The 12,678-nt window shown below is 38.9% G+C and overlaps 1 protein-coding gene across 3 annotated transcripts in view; it reads left to right on the forward strand.

The window, feature by feature from the left end:
- ankrd12 (ankyrin repeat domain 12) overlaps positions 1 to 12,678 on the forward strand; it is a 46,481-nt gene that overhangs the window by 8,968 nt on the left and 24,835 nt on the right. The window contains exon 2 of one of the 3 annotated variants that reach the window (XM_042496990.1): positions 458 to 645. The exons of the other annotated variants lie outside the window; for them this stretch is intronic. The gene's annotated coding sequence lies outside the window, so the exon portion shown is untranslated. The remainder of the gene's footprint in view (positions 1 to 457; positions 646 to 12,678) is intronic. 3 annotated transcript variants of the gene reach the window in all.

Below are 12,678 nucleotides of genomic sequence, written 5' to 3' on the forward strand. Positions count from 1 at the left end.
ATTTTTGAACTCTTTAAGATTTCCTGGCTTGGTAAGCACTGGCACAGAAAAGACCTACTGTATGTGTAACTGGGAAACCATACCATGGCTGCTAAAGCCTTCCCAGACAGATTTTAAGCCTCTTAGTTAGAGAAGGGGTATTGACCAAGGCGCTGTAAAGCAGGGACAATTATATAAGGACATACAGTATTCCCTTGTGTGTTGCTTTAGGAGTTGCGTCTTCTAGTGTTTTGGGTTTCAGTTTTTGGGATGGATGGAAAAGACATGGTGCGCTTTCCCGCCTTGTTTTTATTTGAATTAATTTCGTTTGTGTCAAACATAACACTAGTTTTAAGGGCCACTGTTTGTCATACAATTATTTATTTGTGGCTGCTTAAATCAAATACTCCCTAAAATAAATTGATAAAAAAAAATGCTCTACTTTGGCTCTGATGCAACCGCCTGTCTCTATCTGCAGTAACCACTCTGTAGGCTTGCTTGATGTCCCGCCCAGAACGCTATCTGATTGGTTACATGACCCAGCTAATAGCCTACCAACACTGAAGACTGCTGTGTCACAGCGAGCGAAGACGAACCCAGGCTGGAGCTGCTCTGGTGAGCAGGTGGAGCTGTGTGTTGAAGGTGGCAGGAATGACGGAAATTGAAGTAAATATCACAATCCTTTACGCTGAAGTTGCATAAACATTTAGTGTTTCCGCTGGCAATGTTATTAATAGTTGTTTCTGGATGTTATTTCAGTCATGTGATTAGGAGAACTGATGCACTGAGATGGACGCGAGCGAGAGATGTGACCAGATGATTATAGTTAATAAAAAATCAGCATATGACACTTCAAATGCTGGATGTATATAAATTGGACCTGCCAGTGCGCATAAAAGACATTCGGTACAGGCCTACTAGTTTTAACACCCTTATATGTTGTATGTTCTGTATAAGAATATGCTGTTGTGGTAAATTTCACAGGTGTTTTGTTTCTGTGATGCTGGCACGTGGTGTCCATGATCAAATTTTGACTCACCAGCCAAGGTAGATTGAAAAAAAATCTACTGGTCAAGTATTTATTTATATTTTTACCTCTTTGTTTCACATAATTTGTGTCAGTACATTTAATTGAGATAAAAATATTTTGTGTTAAATACAAACTCAAAGAAGAAGCCAGAGCAAAATCTAAATCGAAATTATTTAAATTTGTTGAAAAACTCATCACCACAGCCTCTGCGTGTAAATAAGTTCCCTGAGGTCAGCAGTGATGCAGTGTACATGCTTATGGCTTTTATTATGAAAGGTAAGAAGCGGAGAAGCGGAGCTAATGTGATGCCGCTGCAGTGTAGGAAGCAAAAAGTTTGCTGCCCATGGAGGTTTGCAATATGCACAATGCTAGCGTGCAGCAGACCAGCTGATGTCCCATACGGTCAATAGTACCGCAAAACTTGTAGCAGTCGAAAGGGTCAAGATTCGCTGCACCAGCTCATGTGTTTGTGTGTATTGGTGACAAAGACAGCAGCAGAGCAGTTTAGGAGCAACAGAACAGTGCGCCCGAAACACGACAGAGACTCTGCACAGTTTAATATATGACTATTTTGGTACAAACATGTAACCACCAGTGTGGCAGATACCCTTTCGAGATTTATTCGCCAAGCAAAAAATCTTCTCTCCTTTGGTTTTTGGTGGTTGTTAATTTCAGACCCTGCTGGCATGCTATCTTAAATGGCACGCTAGAATGGCATGACGCTGTTGTTTGGTTTTGTGCAAAAATGCAAAGGCAGCATGAAGAAGAAACTTCTTAGCGGCCTCATAGTGTGATCTTTGGGTCAAAAGGGCTAGTGTGACTCCTGGAGTTGGAGCCCTTTTTTCTCAAAGACCTTTTTCATGAGAGGCTTAGTCTAGTTGGTTATGAGATGTTTGGACTTATATTTTGTGTTCTAGGTCTAACCCTCCTGTCATCTCGGAGCACTTCATCAGCAACACAGACTTGTTATGAATTCAGGCCGTAATAAAGCTGTGAAAGTATTGGCCTTTAACATACTGATTGCAGTTCCTCTTTTTTTGTTTTGAGTGATCACAGCAGGGCTGTACCTTCAGGGAAACCCCCCCCAAACGGTCGCAGTATTTGTTTTACTCTTCTTCTTTTCTCTTGTTTAAGACTCCTAACTTGATCATGTTGAAGGTTTGGAAAGATTGTAAATTTTTTTGTTAAAAATTCCACAACACAGAGAGCCAAAGGCAGAAATCATCTGTTTCCCCTGTTCCAGACAGCTTATAATTCTATAAATATCACTTTCACTTTGAGTCGTAGACCACATTTATTGTGTTGCTGTTGAAACAAGACTGTGAAAGCGCTAGTGCCGTTTATGATATGAAGTGCCTCTAGCCAGGCATCTGCAGTTGGCTCCGTCAGCAGAGTATCTGCGTCTTCGAGAGGCCCAGCAAGTGTGTGTGTGCGTGTGCATGTGCATGTGTGTGCGTGCGTGTGTGTATCTTTGTGTGAAGAGGGTGGAGCCTGCTGATTACACAACATGTGCTAGACTTTGCCAGCAGCTGAATGTGTGCAGAGCGTTGTTTTTGTTTGGTACGTTGAGTGCAGTATCTCGGTGTATAACGGCTGATGTTGCCTCGATAATCCACCATGTGCTTTAAAAGACTGACAATTCGAGAGCCTGTGACCTTCCTACAGGAGAACACAGCATGACGACGCAGAATGAAGGAAAGGGGGGAGGATGGAAAAGCTGGGTTGTAATATTACAACGTTCAGGGTTATTAATATTTGATTAGCCTTTAAAGTTTCCTTTCATGAATGAGTAGTGAGAGAGATAAAAGTGTGCGTTGATAGTTAAGGAAGAAAAAAAGACAATTTGACAGTGGGCATGTGGTTTGCATTCTTCATTGCTGGGCTGCTTTCACTTTGCTGATGCCAAAGAAAGCGATCATATCCTGTTGTTTTTTCTGGCTCTTACAGTCGCCATGCGTTCTGAGGGCCGAGGACCCTCCTGTAGCAAAATAGGTTAACAAGTATTTCCATTTATGTGCATGTCTTGTGGTTGGATTTGTTGCATCTCCATTATTTTTGTATGGAATTAAACATTTCGCTGGCCTTTTTTTGACCTGAATTTTGATTTTGGGAAATTGGGTCAAATTTGGTTAATCATTGACAGTTGTGTGGTTTGCTATTCATATAGTTATGTATGTCTGCACTTTTTTCATTTACATAGGTTTAATCTTAATAAAAGAACATTATCAAGAAAGCAACACGTGTCTCTTAACAGAGACTGCTTTCATGAAGCTTGTTTTAAGAGTAAATTTAAAATAATTAGCTTTTTTCAGTTATTTCACTATTGTTGAGAATAGGGATGTCAAGTGTGGACTATTCCAATTGAGTGTTCAAATTTAAATTGGTTCAAATTTGTTCAACATGATGACTAATGCTGAGTATAATGAGAACAGAGCTAATCAACATTGAAATTTAAGCAGTCTCTAATATTCAGAGAGAAAGAAGTTCAGATGACTCAGGTTCACATTACAAGCAAATTTAGCCGAAAATCAGATTTTACTTATTTATTTATTTATTTTGCTCTCATGTCTCATGATCTAAGGCCTCAACAGAGATGTTGGATGTCGCTCTTGGCATCCTAAACTTTTGGATGAACTGTTTCTTAATAAAGTCCTCCACATCACAGCCCCATCACCCCTGACACACCTCTCTCTGCACAGAACTACCAGCTATAGCTGCAGAAAGGAGCTATAACCATGGCTTAAGTGTTTCTTTGTTGTCTCACACTCATCCTCAACAGATGATAAATTGCAGTCCATCCACTGCAGAAAATCATTCAAGAGATTAACTCTTGCATTTTATTCATTTTTTCCCCAAATGCCTCACAAAAGTGGCATTTTTGGTTGTCATCCCAGTGCTCGTGTGTGACGTTATTTGTTGCATGTGAGGTGTTTCTCACATGCAATTTGTAGACATTTGTAGACACTGATGTTTTGGTCCCTTCAAACATTACTGTAAACAGTCTAAAAGTTGATAGTAGAAAGCTTTGTTGTCATTGTACATGATGCAGTGAAATTCTGAGTGCTACTACTGATCAGTGCAGTTCAAATCAATAAACAAGACGCACATCAATCACACAATAACCCATTTTCCCCACATAATATGCACATTCCTCTAATAGTCAAACAGTGTAAATATAAAATAATAACAGTGCCAAAGGCGGAAACATCAGATCTAGGGGGAAAATTTAGCATTAAACCCTGTAATGTAATGAACGCAGCCTCAGTATCCTGAATAATGTTGACCGATCTCAGCTAGTAAGCTTGTAATATTTCTTACCTTCCTGACATTTGACTGGGGTATACGGTATATAACAGTTTAAGTGGTTGCATGACATCAGAGTAATTGTAAGACTAACTGGTCTTAAAGTTTCGGGTATTTCCAGATAAAAGCATTCTTCTACGTCTGCGTCTCTGGTAAAAGTTACTGTGCCATCTATGTATTTGTTGACTGATAACATTTTGAAAGCAAGTTTTGCCCATATCTTTGTATAGGGTTGGTATACCTGAATAAATAGTGTTTACTAGTATCATCTACCTCAGCAGCAGATAAGGTGAAATCACCGTGGAGTGGGAGGACACTTTTATATTGGAATGGTGTTTATTGTGTCTCCATGTACTGGAGTAGTAAAATGTTAGGGAGTCTGGCCATTTTGCATTATTCTGTAATGCTTAATTTGTTGAGATTTCTAGTAGAAGTTGAATGAAGTATGACCAAGGTGTCATGTTTAAAATGCTTCTGATACAGTCAATTTTTAAAGCTATCGAGTGAAACATTTGCCTCTTTAACGTAAAAGCTCAGCTCTTTGCCTCTCCCCCCACACACCCTCAAGTTTTAAATTAAATACTTGGGAATCCAAATCAATATAGATTTATTGATCTAACTATGTTGCTTCAGATGCAGTGCTGACTATAGAAATACATAAATGCTAAAATGCTAGTATGGTTGGAAACTGTTACTGCGAATATGTTTTTAGCTCGGGGCAAGGGAATATTTTTCTGTTTTCTCCTGTGCATGAAGACTGTAGTGTCAAAAACAAGAAATGATGTTTGTGAGCCAATATTTAGAGCTGAAATGAAAATGCAAAAAAGGGGGTTCCAGCATCTCAAATTTGAATATTTGTTGCTATATTCTGTGGTTTCATGTTGGATATATTTAACATTTGGACTGTTGTTTGGACAAAACAAGTGATTTGAAGACATCTCAATGGGTTCTGCAAAATTGTGATTAGCATTTTTTACTATTTTTGCTGACCAATTCATCAATTATTCAATCAAGAAACTATAATTATATTATCTATAAATAGATTAATGTATACAGAAAATAGTTTGCTCTGTGGTGTGTTCATTGGTGAAGATTATCTTGCTACACAAAACATGTAAGTAGCATAAGTGTGTTTGCCATCAAGCTTATTTTCTGCAATAATCCAATATTCAGTGGAAAAATCCCATAGGCTTTTTGACATGGGGGCCAGGGTGATGCCGAACTTCCCCGTCGGCCTACAGAAAAACATCTCTGAAGCACCCTGTAATCATTGGTTGCAAGCAGCCCTTTACCAAATACCAGACCCATATTAGTTCTTGCTAAAAGAAAAGCTTGGCTGGTATTTACCAGTTGAAAACTGAGTGTCTTTCCTCTTATTTTCTTCCCTAGTAGTGAGCATACACTGTTTTATTGGCAGATCACATTTTTGGTCAGTGTACAGTTGTGCTACAAGAACATGGACAGGAGTTTAACCTGTGTGTTGACTTTTTTAAATAATTAATGTGCACACTAAAGTAAGTAAACTCAACCTCTGTTAGTGTGCTCTGTAGACAACATGAGACCTTCATCTGCCTTATCTTAAAAGCCCCAATGGTGAATATACAAAAACGAAACTGCTGCTAATCTTCACGCCGCATCACTGTTGATCAGAGACGTTGTTTGCTCAGTAGTCTGTGTATTTCTTAGAGTCTAAAGGCGGAGACGCTGTGTCAACCTTTACACGCTGGCCTCGCCGAGGCTTACTCTAGCACTGCAAAGCTGTGGTTTTGGCACGGCTGGGGCAGCCATGTGTCGCGCCTGTGATCGGATCGACATCTCATCAGGCCTAATAGGATGTGGCAGGTGTAGATGGAGTCATGTCTTGAATGTCATGATGGGAACTGACACAACATTTCCTCCCTGTGGTTTATTTTTCAGGCAGAGGCCTGCACATTGCTCATATCAGCCCAGTAGATTGGGAATACCTTGAGGTTGTGGCACCTTGTTAAATGTGTTTTGTTTCGTAGTCATGTGGGTGGCAAAGCAGTTTAAGTCGTGTGCTAGGTACAACAGATGTAAAATCACAGTTTTGAGTTATACGTGTTTCATTGCCTTTTGTGCTTTTGTCAGCCTATGAGGTGAAAAGTGACCAAAAATGGATTTTTTTGTTTACCTAACACCAGGGCTGCACATGACCAAAATGACTTTTTTTTAAATCTCTATTGAGATTACAATTATGTATCACAGTGGTTCCCAACTGGTCCAGCCTCAGGGTTCAGACTTCTCATTCGTCATTACTTCAGGGTCCACACATTAGATTAATTACCACATTATTCATTATTCAGTTTTATTTCATAAAATGTAGACAACATGTTGGCTTTGAACACAAAGAAATAAAAAATATTTCAACAATAAACAGAAACAGAGTGAAAGCTCTGTTCCGGAAATACAAGGTTACTTCAGAATTAATTGTGTTTTTTCAAACTTGTCACTTGCTGTTTTCCAAGAATGGACTCGCATCTCATTTTTGGACTGCGACCCACCAATTAGAAATCACTGATTTATTACAACTATTTTATTTAAATAAACAGAGTACAGTTTTTACTCATGTTGTACATTCCTGCTAAAAAAAACAAGTATTGGCATCAAAATAAGACTCAAAATTAGAGATGTTTGATATAGGATTTTTTGCCGATATCCAATATGCAGATATATAACAACTCCTTTGACCTATAACCAATACAGAAATCCATATATCCACTTTTTTCTCAACTAATTTTAGCGATCGTCAAGTCGCTTCTGTTGTGGAATTAACATCATATTATGTCTTTCATGATGGCCCACCAGCAGATGGAGACATAAAATACAATGCTTATGTTAATTCACTGTGAAAAATAGGAAAAATATATCACCATAGGGCTGATTTGTGTTTTCTGATATTTCAACTTAAAGCCAATGTCGATGATGTGTCAATATTGTTATGTATCACTAACGTTTATTTAGCACAATTATTCATTTAAACACAGTATTGCTTTCATTAATGTTGTGTTACATTGCTGCTAAATAACAATTCTTTGCTTCACAATAGTACTTAAAATATGGCTGTTTTTCACCTGAATTCAGTGCATCTAATATAAATATAAATATAAATGAAATTCTGCTCAAAATACAGGCATACTAAAATTAAATATGCCATCACAGTATGCAGCTCAGCTAAAATAGTGCAAATAAGTGAAGCATGCGTAAACATTTGCAAACTTTTTAATAATGCAGCCCTACCTAACACTCTTGCTTTTCTACAACAAAAAAATGAAATAAGCATGTTATTTATTCATTTTGGATGAGGTTTTTTTTAAATCCTGTTGAATTGCTGCAGTCATTATTGGAAGTTTTCTTGAAAAAACAAACGGCAACAGTTCCCCAGTGTTTGGTCTGGTCATGTGAGCTCGGCGCTGCGGTGGAAATAAGAACAAGACCCACGCCTAGGTCCTAACCTTTGCTCTAATCCCTCCCGCGTTCCCTCTCCCCTCCTTTTTAACCCATAATCAGCAGTAAAGGCTTCATTGTTCTCGCCCGCTGCTCGGATATCTGATCATTAACCTACATTCAGAGCGGTGGTGGCAGGCTTCTTAAGGCTCTCGGACTCTCTGAGACCAATTTTAATGGGCGTGTTTTAGTGCGCCGAGCCTTATTCTCCTGCCAGTAAAGTTAACCCTATTTACGCCTCTCTCGTACAAACATTAGGCTATTTTATGAGGCTTTTGATTTGTGTGTGAGCCATGCCCGAGCCTCTCCCTGGTAAATTTTGGGCTATTTCTGTTTTTATGGAAGCTTTTAAGTGATGGCTAAGGCTATGAAACTGCTCAGCACTCAATCTTACATAAGAATACACATTTAGGACACATAAAGTACATTATGTCTGGGTTATAACAGCTTAATGCTTGGATTAATATGATATAAGCCAGAGAAGTTGGAATTTTTGTCCAACCAATATGATTTGTTCATTAACACTTTGAAACCTGGAGCAACACCACTTTTTAAACCTTTAAACCCTAATCAAATTGGTGCAATTTCTTTCAAAATTATAGCAAAAAAGGCAATGAGCAACTTGGTAAGAAATGTTCCAAGAAATTAATAGATTTCTAAAATTATGTTTTAAGAATGTCTAGGGAAAAAAAGGCTACAGAAACTGTATTTATAACTATATTTATAATTGTCATATTATATATTGATTAATTATTTTATTTGTGATACAGACGTATTATTTTTTAAGCACTTTTTTGCCTTGTTTTTGTTAAGTTTGTTTTTTTTATGTTGGTTTGTCTCTTTTTTTTTTTGGTTATGCTCATTTTCAGGTAATTGTCTTTTACTTTTCACTAATTTCTTGCTGATTTTTTGGGTAATTTCTTCATAGGTTGCCTTCATTGCCTTTTTTGAAAGAAATCCAGCCACTTTGCTCAGGTTTCAAAGGGTTTAATTAAAGAGTATTCTCCGTAGATTGAACAGAAAATCAAGCATTTGGTCCATTTGTGAGACAACAGATCCTCATCTAAATGACCGCTTGGGCAGTTTAACCAGGTGGTTTAATTTCGACCACCGAACGCCATCTGTAAGGGTGGCTGGTGCCTTGATCAAATTTATCAGCTCCTGTGAAATTTTGGCAGCTGCCTGTTCATACATTCACTCACCATTATTGGCAATGGTAGCTCATGCTTTTCCCATGTGGGGGAGGTTGAACCGGAGCCTCTCCACCTCTTCCCAGGAACATGGCCGGCTCGTTTATGCAACCAAACATCTACTGGAACGAAGGCCAGACACTCTGGTCGGAGGCGTGTTTTGTCTGTCTGGGGTTAGGGTAGTGAGAGGTGAGCAGACGCCTTGAGGCATCCAGTGTCACTCGCTGTTTGTTTGTCCCTGTCGAAATCAGTTCAGATGACCCAGTGACGGAGGGATGAGAGCTTCACTTGTTCTGGGCATGCAGTTTTTATGCTTTTGAGTTTAGCTAGACCGTGAAGGCAGAGGGTTTGCATGACCATGGCTCATGCTTGTTTATTTTTATTGTATATTTTTAAAAGTAACTTGCTGTTTGTGATTTTTGTGCATTTTTATTTTGTGCATTTTAGTCAGGTGCTTTTTCAGTCCAATAGATACATTTTGCTGAAAAAAATGACTGAAGTGAAATAATCTTACTGAAAACATAATCCTAATAAATTTAAAGGATGTTGACAACATTTGCTGATATTGGTGATATTATTTGCCGTTGAGAAAACGATAATATATCACAATATGTTGCAATACTCGGCATATCGCAAAAAAATTAAAATTACAGTGATATTGCATTGTAACTTCTGTAATGTGATAATATTGTATTGTGGAGCCTCTGGTGATTCCCACCCCCACAGGTTTGTGATTTTGTGCACTTTTTATAAACTACTAAAAAAAACTCTGAACCAGCATATAATTGGTGTTTATATGTGATAAAAACATAATACATTGCAAGAATAATACATTATAAAAATTTTGAATTAGTCTGTTTTTCATCATTTTAAAAATAATTTGGATTACAGACATGTTGAAGACTAGGATTATCTTCTTATTTTGTATTGTTGACTGGAAAATAATTGGACTGGACATTTCTAGGGCACGCAACAGATTTGGTGCACACAGTGCGAGGTATTTATATTTTACAGGCACATAAATTGGATGGTAATATAAACATGTATGCTGTTAGTGTCCGTGTATGATCATGTGGAAGATGGCTGGCTCTTTGCTGGGTATTGTTGCCTCCTCTGCCCCTCTCCCGTAGTCTCCGTAATAGGGCCTTTGCGTTTGGCTTTGTCCTGCTACTCATTAGGGAGTCGGAGGAGAAGGCGGAGGAGACGAAGGCTGGGAGTGGATGCGCAGCTGAGAGAGACCTCCCCCATCATTTAGCCTGACGGCATACAAGCCCATAACCACGTGACCGGCTGTTTACTGTCGCAGCAAGCGTAGTGTGTCTCCTTGAGCGCGTTACAGGATTTGCTGCCTCCTATTGTATGAAAAATCTGACTCCAGCTTAAATGCAGATTTCAAGAATTCTTGCTAATTATCCACTTGGTTTTATTTCTTTAACATTTTAAACACAGCGATGAATTTAGAGCTTGATTTCTAGTAGATTCCTTTGTGTGTGCAGCCGTAACTGCAGCCACATGGGAGATCAGGGGAAAATCACATATATTTTCCACATGGTGTGTGTGTGAGCTCGCAGCAGGCTGGACCAGGCTGTAGTGGAGAAATGTTGCTGCTGCTGCTGGTTGTGCTGGTGCTGGTGGCTGCACTCTGTGTGTCAGGCTCCATGCTATTCTTAGCCCTCTTCCCTCCCTGTCCCATCCTGCAGTCTGTGGATCAGGTTACTGTACTGTGTGTGCTCTCCATCTATCCCAGCTACGCCACCGCCGCTCTCGTCACCACCCCCAACTCCTCAAACCCCCAAACCGCTCCACTCATGCAAGGACACGCACTGAAGCAGCCGCTCTGCTGTCAGGGCCAACATGCTCCAGCACTACAGGGAAATGGTTGTTATTGTTGTTAGTCAGGAACCAGTGGAGTTAAAGTGCAGGAACACCAGGTTATAAATAAATACAGAGACATCTGCTTCTCAGAGGGACCAGCAGAGCAGCCAGCACACTTAGCTCGGGATTTTACAGACTTAGTTCACTCACTGCAGGTGGATATTGAGATATTTTTAAATTCAGACCCATGTTATTAATCACAAGCGGTTGTCATGTCAAGACTTTAAGAGGATAATTTAGAGATTGTGTTATGTTTTTGAGTCTCATAATCTGAAAAGTAAATTGACCTCCAGCCCTAATGGCCACCATGCTTTGGTTTTAAACTGTTACAGTAGTTTGTAGTAGGCTGGGGGGTTCAAACTTTTTTTTGATACAGATACCTTGGCTTTGGTACCAGTTCTTGAACTATATTTTTGTCTAAATCAATGTCATAAAATCCATTTTAACAAAAAGAAAATACATTAAACACTACAAAACAAATCCTCTCCTTGGCATTTTCACACAATCAAAACTGTTTCATAGCAAAATATTTAATCCTGTTTACCACTTGTGGTTAAATATTATAGCAATAATAATAATAGATAATGATTATAATAATAACTTTATTTACATAGCACCTTTAAAAACAGAGTTAACAAAGTGTGTTGACAAACAAGGCAGAAGCAAGAAGGGTTTTTGCAGAGAGCCAAACAATAATGTCGAAATAAGGCAGACAAAAACTAAGGTAGAATTAAGCTAGAGAGAAACAATACAAAAACGTTACAAAAATAACCATCAGCCCATACCAATAACAGTGAATACAGTAACTTAAGTTGTCTTCTTTAACAATTTAGTTTTATGTTTCAGCATCACTTATTAATGTTATCATAAGTGGCAGGTCTCTTCTTCATCTTCTACTTCTTCTCTTTTATCTGGTTAACGGTGGCAACTGGCCTTAAAGGTGTATTACCGCCCCCCTCTATGGGCAAAGGGCTGATTCATATTTAGGATTTACTGAACATTTCTTACATCTTATTGAGGATAATCACATAGATAATTATTGATAGGTCCTATGTTAGGATACCCAGTCAGTATAGTGCCGTCATCGGGATTCTCGTATGAGGGAAATGCGGCGGTGGAGATTTTGAATCTCTCTAACGTGAGGTGGATGTGAATGCTAAGGGGAAGATGTCTGCGGCCACTTATTCTTCTTCTTGCAGTTGAACCCGCAGCAGCTTTCTGCTCTCAAAATTAATTCCACACACGTTCAAGTGTTTCATCAAATTTGTTGTGTCGCCGGTCTTGGCACCAATGTCCTTCTTGCAGTCACTGCATTGTGCGATATGGCATCAAGCCAGATAAAATGAAGTCACACTTTGATCTTTTCTTAGACATATTTAGACCTATGGCACGCACACTGATGTCATCTAAAAATACAACAACACACATGTGAGTCCCGTCTCTGGGCATAATGTAATTTTCCTGCAGGGCTCTACAACATGTAACAGCTAATAACCAGCTTTATTAGATCTTGGTACAAGCATGCTTTATGCTTCCTGATGAGATGGGCATAGAAATTTGGTGAGAAATGCCGAGGAACTTTTCAGTACTCGATTGCATTGAGACACCGTCGTGGGGCTACATGGCAAACGGAGGTTAGCACATGATTTCAGTGGCCTGGAGAGAAGGATGGTATATTTTTACCAAAATCTATGTGGCTTTGATTTTGATATCATTATCATCTGCCGATCATTGTCTTCATTATGCTGGTAATTGTTTGCTCCGTAAATCATTAGAAAATTCTAAAAAGTTAGCTGTAACATTTTTTCTAAAGCTGTATTTTATGTCTTAAATGTC

Source organism: Plectropomus leopardus, chromosome 12 (genome assembly GCF_008729295.1).
Source record: "Plectropomus leopardus isolate mb chromosome 12, YSFRI_Pleo_2.0, whole genome shotgun sequence".
Classification (NCBI taxonomy): Eukaryota; Metazoa; Chordata; class Actinopteri; order Perciformes; family Serranidae; genus Plectropomus; species Plectropomus leopardus.